This window comes from Stomoxys calcitrans, chromosome 1 (genome assembly GCF_963082655.1).
Source record: "Stomoxys calcitrans chromosome 1, idStoCalc2.1, whole genome shotgun sequence".
Taxonomy (NCBI): domain Eukaryota; kingdom Metazoa; phylum Arthropoda; class Insecta; order Diptera; family Muscidae; genus Stomoxys; species Stomoxys calcitrans.
Window position 1 is genome coordinate 76,835,285 of NC_081552.1, and position 9,948 is coordinate 76,845,232.

General features: G+C 36.1%; 1 long non-coding RNA gene across 1 annotated transcript; it reads right to left on the reverse strand.

Annotated features, from left to right (window-relative positions):
* Positions 1–5,971: 5,971 nt before the first annotated feature.
* On the reverse strand, positions 5,972–6,420 carry LOC106095331 (uncharacterized). The gene is made up of 2 exons (XR_001222722.2): positions 6,337–6,420; positions 5,972–6,267 (listed from the first exon to the last, which is right to left on the reverse strand). It is a non-coding gene; the product is annotated as an uncharacterized LOC106095331 (long non-coding RNA).
* Positions 6,421–9,948: the final 3,528 nt, after the last annotated feature.

Below are 9,948 nucleotides of genomic sequence, written 5' to 3' on the forward strand. Positions count from 1 at the left end.
ACAAACAAAGCCGCCTTTCAAGATTCCGGGCTTACCCGCCGTGTTGGTTTGTTACGGCAGCTTATCACCACTAGCTTTGCAACGTCCGAGAACATAGTATGTAAGCAAGATTGTGTCCACCGCACACAAGTTTAAAGAAGTTGACATACCAGTTAGCGATGAATGGGTTGAACGTTACTATTAGCAGGCTTGCCAGAAGAATATGCTTCTATGATTATGGGAATAGAAAGTTCTGGAGTAAAAATCACTTGTGATTCTATTAAAACAAAGCTTCTGTAAGATGTTAAAAAACCCAGTGATAGTGACAGTGCAGCGTTTTTTCTGAAAGGAAGAAGAAGAAAAACAATGCCAAAATGAAAGATCTACGCTGTTTCAATTGTAATAGTTTCGTTTTGGGCATATAGCTTCTGAGTGCCGAGGTAAGAAGAAAGGAGACGGCAAACAGACTCATGGATTTTGCACCGTTTTCGTGGCTGGGGCTATAAATGCTGATGATTGGTTTGTGGACTCGGGTTGCAATTGGTTTGCTGATGTTCGAGAGTCGCACAAAAAAGAAATTGTTGTGGCCAATAAAGAGCGATTGACAGAGCATGTGGGTGACATTAAAATACAGTTCAAGACAAATAGGTCGGAAATAACAATTCATGATGTGCTGTTTGTGCCTGATTTGACTGTCAACCTTTTGTCTGTTGTTCAAATTGTCTTCTACACTGTTGAATTTATAAATTAGATGTGTGTGATTAGGAAAAACGTTGTGTCGACAGCTAGACGAAAGGACAGCATTTTTAAGCTGGATGTTCGTATATCGCCGGTGTGCATGGTGGCAACATGTCAGGATATGGATTTGTGGCATGCTCGCATAGGGCATTTGAACTATGAAGATATGACAAAACCTCAACAACTGGTGGAAAAAATGAGCTTTCAGATGCCATCAGATGAGAAGTGTGTTTCGTGCCTTAAGGCTGCTACTATGTTTTCCCTAAATTTCCCTAAATCGTTCTTTCAGTGGTTTAACAAGGTTATCACATTTAATTGTTTTGGGTTTCTTCGGACAAAATGTTGCCATTTACATATAAAAATTCATATGGCACCAACCAATTTATCCGCTGTTTACGTACATGTTTACATACAAATGTGAGCGTGTGGACCACACTCAAATTCATATATGTTGTTGCAATTTCAACCAAAACCCACCTCTTTGAAATTAATAAATTATGAAACACAAAACTATTAAAAAAAACGAATTATGATTTTATTTGTAAAGTTAATTAGATTTTGTAGTATTGTTAGTACTAGTCAAATAAGCACAAATTCCCAAAAGCCTTTGCCAGCATCTTCCACTTGTATAAATATAACGTTATAATAGCTTGACTAAAAGCACAACACTTTTTTGCACAATCGTTATTACTTCGTAAAGATTTATTGCAATAGTTTGTTATGAAAGAAACATTCATTTTTCATTTAATTTTGAAGTATATTTATTTATTTATACTTTATACAAATAGTTTCTTATTTATGCATATAATATTTTGTTTTTCCTCCCCGAGTAAATACATGTGAGCAAGATCACAAACACTAACAAACATCGCGATCGCGTTAATTTTACGTAAGAACACGTCTTGCTGCGCAGCGACACTGGTTGTGCTCTTTTTGGGGGTCGTGAAATTAAATTTCCCCTAGGTGAAAAAACAAGTTAAAGCAAAATGAACACTTTTCATCAACTTTTTCCGCTCATTTGTTTATATGGAGTTTCACCGCGAAACCCGAATATAGTAACAACCCTAATGTAGAACAACCGACTTGAGGTAAATTTACAACTTCATTTGGCGAGTTTTCTGTCCCTGAAAACCAGCTGCTGCCATGAATCTTCATTAAAAGTAAATAAAAATAAAACAAATTTAATAATTTGCAATAAACAATATTTTTATTTGTTCCACTTACCTCTGCCGTTTTGATTCATTTCAATGTTAGCTTCTGTACTTTCAAGATATATTCATTTACAGGTAGCGGCAGTTGCCCAACAGCAAAATATTGAGTGCACTATCTGTCAAAATCAGTGATTAGTACAACTCTGATTTTGAGTATGTTACTAGTTCGCGCCATTTTTCGTTGTTAGTGTGCGCTATGGTTCTTAACTATAATACATACACACAACCAAAACTCGTTGACAGATATTGCACTTCGCGAAAGATGTATGTATGTATGTATGTTTATTTGAGTCTTCTTCTATTTCGATTACATGGCAGTGTGATTATCGATTACTTAATATAATATTTGAAACTATTATTGTCTTGTTCCAATACACGGTATTTATAGATACTAGCTACGAGCTTGAGGGTATAGTGTCTACATACGTTTGCGGATAACAAACCAAAATGAAAACAAGAAAAGGCTTGCTCTCGGCCTTTACTGTTACTTACAGAGCAAAGAGAGTCTGTTAATAATAAATAACTTAAAAGGTAATATATCAACAGTTTCTTTTATCATCCAAGATGAGATCCAGGCGATGTCATGTTAAAAAATTCTTCGCGAGAAAAAATTGTACTCACCTGCTTACGGTAAACTATCTGCTAATTATGTCATGTGTATTTTCATGTAATGGCATGACGAAACATTTAAAGGTGGTCCCATTTGTACAACAGCCACAACACATACGGTGCAATCCGCCATGTTGCCATCTAGCTGATCGAAGTTTTGCCAACACACACAAAGAAATTTGTGTGTGTATACATGTGCGCAAATGAGCAGAGAATATGCAAGAAAGAAGATAATAAAAAAGAGAATGCAAACAAAAATCTGTCATCTTAATACCGTCAAACCTGGCCGGCTTTTAAGAGCTGTTCGCGTGAGACCAACGTATTAAGTCCGCCTTGTGTAACAGCAAGGCGAAACAATTAAAGGTAGTCTCAAACCTGGCGGGCTGTTAACAGCTGTTCGCGTGAGACAAACTTATTAAATCCGCCTTGATGTAACAGTGTGGCGAAACAATTAAAGGTGGTCTCAACAACCACAAATCATATGGTGCAATCCGCCATGTTGTCATCAAGCTGATCGACGTTTTGCCAACATACACAAAGAAATTTGTGTGAGTGTGTGCATACGTGTGCGTACTTGATCAGAGAATATGCGAGAAAGAAGATAACAACATAGACAAAACAAAACAAAATTTTTCATCTTTATACCGTCAAACCTGGCCGGCTGTTAGCAGCAGTTCGCATGAGACTTACTTACTTTACTTTAATTGGCTATAAGAGAACATTTGTTCCACTAGCCGAACGTAGAATAGTGTTCCAAGCGCCTCGATCTCCTGCGACCAAGAAGAATCTTTCTCTCAAATACTCCAAGCACTGTCTCATCTGCTTTCACAAGTACCCATGCTTCTGAACCATATAACAGCATGAGTAGCATCAGTATCTTGTATAGTGTAATCTTCGTCTGTCGAGAAGTGGCCTTTTTTTCTAAACTGCTTACTTAGTCCGAAGTAGCATCTGTTTGCATTTGTTTGGTGTAATTCGTTTCGGTTACGGTGGTGCCGATGTAGATAAAGTTACTAACTATGTCAAAGTTGTGGTTCCCAACGTTCTCCATTTTCTTTATCTGCTCGGTTGTACAAGGTGTTTTGGGAATTGAAACCATCCATTTCGTTTTATCTCCATTTACTGCCAGACCCATTTTCACTGACTCTCTTTCGATTCTTTCAAAGGCTGCAGTTACTACATCCGGTGACCGACCTATGATGTTGTCGTCATTGGCGAGTAGCATGTGTTCACTTTTGATTAGAGTGCCATATCTATTAACATCTGCATCTCGTATAATCTTCTTTAGCAGAATATTAAAGAGATCACACGATAGGCTGTCTCCTTGTCTGAAACCTCGTTTGGTACTAAATGATTTGGAGAGGAACGCGTATCAGCAAGTGTCATAATTTTGCAGGGATACCAAACTCAGACATGGCTTCAAATACCTTTGAACGTAAAGGAGTATCGAAAGCGGCTTTGTAGTCAACAAAGATATGGTAGGTGTTGATTTGTCCTCGGGTATTTTCCAGGATTTTGCTCAGTGTGAATATCTGATTCAGGGTGGATTTACCAGGTCTAAGGCCGCATTCATGGGGCTCAATTATCCCATTGACTTTAGATTTTAATCTTTCACACAGTACACTCGAGAGTATCTTGTATGCGATGAGGAGGAGACTCATTCCTCGGTAGTTGGCACATTCCGTCTTGTCTCCTTTCTTGTGTACGGGACATAGTATGCTGAGGTTCCAATCATCGGGTATGGGCCCTTCTAGCCAGATTGCGCAGATAAGCTGATGCATACGCCTTATCAGCGTGTCGCCTCTGGTCTTAAATAGTTCAGCGGGTAACCCGTCGGCTCCTGCTGCCTTGTTATTCTTTAGTCGGGTCACTACTGGACCTCATTCTGACTAGGAGGTACACATTCTATATCATCATCATTCTTTGGTTCTGCGGTACCCTCTTCGCCGCCAACGTCGGACGCTCGCAGTTCGGTAAAATGTTCTTTCCATATTCTCAGCATGTCATCTGTGTTAGTAACCGGATTTCCTTCTTTGTCGCTGCAGAAGGATGTGTCTGTACCAAAACCATCGGTTTGATGTTTAGTTCTTTGGTAGAATTTCCGGACTTCATTCTGACTCTTGTACATCTCAATTCGCTCACACTCACGCCTTTCCATTTCCTTTTTCTTTCTGCGGAATAGACGTTTCTTCTCTCTTCTGCATCTGGCGCGTTGCTACTGATTGCAGGGTTGCGCTATATGCCGCATTCTTGGCTTCAGTAGCATCTCGCGCTCTTGGTCGTACCATGGGTTTCTTTGCCTTCCGTCGGGGCATGGGCACAAATAAGACTGATGTTGAAGAATTTGGCTTTTATGCGGATTGTGGCTAGTCTCTGATCCACCGGAGTAAAGCTGGAGACAAGGTGTCTCTGTCTCCGGCTAACCACAAATCCACAGCCAAATGCATGCCTTGTGTTATGGCAGCTATAGTAGAGTTCGGTACCGCTTGGTGTTGTAGTGACGCCATTCCCAGTCCATCGCACTTCCTGTAAGGCGGTATTATCTGCCTTGTACTTCTATAATACATCCGCCAGCTCATACATCATACTGCGCCTTCTCTATAAAGAGTGCGGACATTCCAGGTGCAGATCCGCAAATCATGGTCCTTTTTTCGTTTGCGTGGGTCGTCAACGTTGGGGGCGTTCGTTTTTTCTATTTATTTGTTTCTCATAGCAGTTCTCATAGTTTTCCGGGCGAGTTACTGGCTCAGCGCCCCAACCGCATGGGTTTTGTGGGATTGCACATGTAGCGTCGTTGTGGTAAGCCGCTTGCTCCAAGATCCGATGCAAGTCGTAGCTCAAAGTTCCAGCCTGTGTGGTGCTGATAGTTACCCCGTGTCGGCAGGGGTTCGCGTGAGACCACCTTTTTAAATCCGCCTTGATGTAATAGCTGCTTTTCATAAAACAGCTGACCATTACAAAACATCTGTACCGCAATTCTGTAACTAACTTATAACGAACATCGTTTAGTTAAATATGTCGACAAATTATTGTTTGCACTAACGATTATATTATTCTCTAATTCTTCGTTAACAGAAATCATTATCTATGATTTCTCTCTGGCAACTCTACCCAAACAAACGAAAAGTGCAAAGAGGAATCGACAAAAATAATAAATGATTTTTCTCATAGCCTGAAATCTTTCTTTAATGTACTTGAAAACATCACAAATCTAAATAAAATGTACAAAATTTTTTAGGAAAAGTGCTATCAATACGAATTTATTCCTATATTATGCGGACATGTTATTTTTCATATTGAGAAACACACGCTACCACGCTTATTAATTGATTGTACACATACATATCCGAAATATTTTAAGAAAAAAACAGAGAAAAATAATCTAAAGCTATTATACACATTTATCTTTATTTATTTCATTAAATTAAGCACCAAATAATAGTCTGTTGTTTAGTTAACGAATAGAAATTCGTTAGCGAAAACAACTGTTTTTAACGATGTCGATTATCGTTAAAAGTGGCTACTGAATACCAAATTAACATTACTGTTATTGCTTTTTAACTAAACGATCTTCCTTTAAACACTACTGAATTCCACTACTGTTCAAAGTTGCAAATTTCGACTTCCAGTAAAAATTTGTGCAAATTTGCACAAATTTAGAGTTCCCAAACACAGCTTCAATTGGCAGACAAATTATTTCCAATTCGACTGTGCGTCACTTTTAACTGCCCTGTTTGGAAGGATACAATGTTTTATTTTTCCAAGATTTTCCAAACAATTCCAGAAATTTTACACTCACCTTTTAATATAGAACAACCAACTTGAGGTAATATTACTACTTAATATGTCGTGTTTTCTGTACATGAACACCGGCTGCTGCCATTAATCTTAATTAAAAGGAAATAAAAATAAGTCAAATTTAATAATTACCAATAAACTATATTTTTGGTGTAAGCTGTTGTATTTTCATGTATCACCTGCTTTTCATAAAACACCAGATCTTTACATTACATCTGTTCAAAGTTGTAAATTTGCAGGTTCTCTATTTTGGAACTGTCAAAATTTGCTCTCTTCTGCTGGCAAATAAAGTACGCGAACGTCTTCCAGTAAAAATTTGTGTAAATTTGCACAAATTTTTGAGTTCCCGAACACAGTTAATCATAACTCATTTGACCTTGCAAATAAAAACTAGAATGTCAATTTGACAGGGTACAGAAGTTCGACAGCCTAGTGGGAATCAGCGCCACCATCCCCATAGTGTTGTACCGTTGATTTCGTTGTTGTTGGGCTTATGACTTTACCTTCTAATTGTACAAAGATATATACATTAGATAAATAGATAAAATGAGAGCAGATTGTACATTATTTACAAATGTCATTAAAAGCAAATTACAAAGTACTTCACTGTTATACATTATAGTAGTAAATGCTGAACAATCTTTGTTATTTCTTACAAAGGATGTTAAGGATAATTCGGGTGATGCGAAGCAACATTAAAACTTTCCCTGTGTTGAGATTTTAGAATAAATCCACTTTGAACATTAAACCCACGGACGTCGCATAGTGGGATATATTTATTCGCTTTTTTCTTAAAATTTTTTCAATTTGAGTGTTCGTTTTCAAAAAAAAGTTATTCGTTGTGCGCACGACTTTTCAATGTGGATAAATCTGAAAATCTCTCCACAGATTATTTAGGTTGTTTGTTCTTTCTCGTCTATGAACATTGAAAATTTAGAATCTCAAATATTATTCTAGGTGTAAGACCTTTTTATTTAAAATTGGTTCAGGCGCACCCTGATTTATGTTTGGGTCCATGATCACTCCTAAGAAACAATAGGCGGATACTTCCAAAAATTTGCTGATATCGGGGGTGTGTTGATACAGACTTGCAGGACTTATGGGTCTTTAAAATACTCTTATATGATGCAAAATAAAAACATATTGTTCCCCAAATTATAAAAGAAAGAGTAGCGAGGTGGGTTAGGTCTAACTACTGGCGTATACAAACAGTAATTAATATATTGTTATTGAAGTAAATTTATGAATTTCATGTATAAGGGAAATAATCCCAAAAGAAAAACATTTATGTAATATATGCTATAATTAGATCGTTGCTGTTATGGCATTAATATGTATATTTTGATCGAAAATAAAATTAGAGTTGCGTCTACAGATTTGATTAATAATATATAATACCTTTTGTTAGGAACTAATTGCTTAATCGAAAAAGAAAAAAACTTCCATCACATTTTTATTTAAAAAATTTTCAGATTCAATTAAAGGAATATTCTCTTAAATGAAAATAGAAAAAAAATCTATCACGATCGTAATTGAAAAAGGTTCACTTTCAATTAAAAAAATGATTGAATCAATTAATATTTCACATATTTCAATCACGATCGCATTTCAAAAATTCCAAAAAAATTTTAAAAATGTTTAAATTACGATCGTAATTGAAAATAAACGGATTCTATTAATAAATTGATTGACTCAATAAATTTTTTTTAATTAGAACTTGATTTCAATTATTTTTTTAATAGAAAAAAATTTCGTGATACTGTTTTCTGTGTATGCCAACATCGTCATACAGACTCAATAAATTTTTTAATTGAAAACTATTTAATTTTCAACAATATTTTTAATTGAAAAAACTTTCGTGATACTTTTTTTCTGTATATGCCAACATCGTCATACAACTCGTGGTTCGTACGATCAGTGCTGCCAGTAGTGATAGTAAAATTGGGAAGAAATTTGTGACTTAAGGATTTGGTCGGGACTCGAAGCAAAAATGGGGATTTTTTTTGGGGAGGATTTGTTTTATTATACTTTTACAATTTCAATAGAATTTGTTTTAAAGCCGTACATAAACTTAATCTGTTCAAAGTACATCAAGTTTTATTGTAGTAATGGGAGTTTATGTGACTATTGTCTTATACAATATGGTACAAAGACCGCGTAACTGACTGTTATAGCGTGATAGCGATATCTATCCTTATCCATGAAATGAAAATAATTGAAATCCTTACAGTACACATGACTTCTACTGGAAATTGCAAAAAGCAGGCGCTACATCGCTTAGAGATAAATGTATACGATTTTTTGTATTTTGTGAAGCAATTGCGCATTTTGGTGATAAGAAAACCGATGAGAGCCAATAATTGTATCCATGAATTTTAGCCCTCGAACATAATATTAAGGAACAAGAGATTTCTGTCATTGTATCCTAAAAAAACCAAATCTAAGTTCGACATTTTGGATGAAATCGCTGGTAAGGCTCACTGTTTTTCTTAAGCCTCTCTGATTGGGTATACATATATATTACTACAATCTGAAAAATATTATGTTCAAGAAAAAGATTTGTTGTTGGGGATTTTTCTAGGGGAAATTCACTTAAAATTGGGGAATTCCGAAGATTGGTAAGGGACGCAAAAAATGCTGGTAACACTGCATACAAAGCACTGTGGACGAAATGATTGATTTAGAAGCCTTAACCTTGTGGGGTTTAATGTAATTTTTTTTGCTAATATATTTTTTTTTGATTGAGAGTCGATTCAGCAACAATAAAAACAGATTTTTTTTATTTTTAATTTTTTGTGAAAGTTGCAACAATTTTTCATATTTTAAAAATTGTTTTGCACATCTGTAAATATTGGTCTGCGACCCTATAAAAAGAATATATATTTTTGATTGTCCTGATATTCTAAAGGTGCGAACAGAGTACGCGATAAAAGCCTAGCCGAGATTGTCAATGCGATAAAGATTATGGTTACATACAAGTCAATACAAATAAGCTTGCGCATAACGTAGTCAACGCCAAGATAAATTCACTTACAGTTAGTGTACCGCAAACAGCTGAGTAAAATTTTTTCTCGTGTACACTATCGAGTACACTATCTTTCAACGAATTGTCATAACGTTCGGTTGGTGTGTGCATTATAGTTAAGAGCCATAACAGACATAAACACCAAAAATGACGCTAACTAGTAAAATACACAAAATCTTAGTTGCATCAAACACTGATTTTAAAAGATAGTGTTCTCGGTATTTTGTTTTGAGCCAGCTGAATTTGGTGAATTTCATTAATTATATGATGCCGAAAAAAATATCACTTATTATTTGATTGATGTGCATTTTTTTATTTTTAAAACATTAAAAAAGATGAAAAAACTTTATTGCACGCAAAAATTAAACATCAACAATGCAAACAAGCGCGAAAAACGCTTTAGAACTGTTTTCTCGCACTCAATCGGTTATGCTCTCTGCTCTCATTGGCGTTCACTATGTTATACGCAAGCTTGTTTGCCATTGACTTGTAACTAGTTTTATCGTACTGACAATCTCTATCGCATTGACAAACTCGGCTTTCAGCGCGCACTCTGTTCGCACCCTAAAGGTGTCATCACACTATATG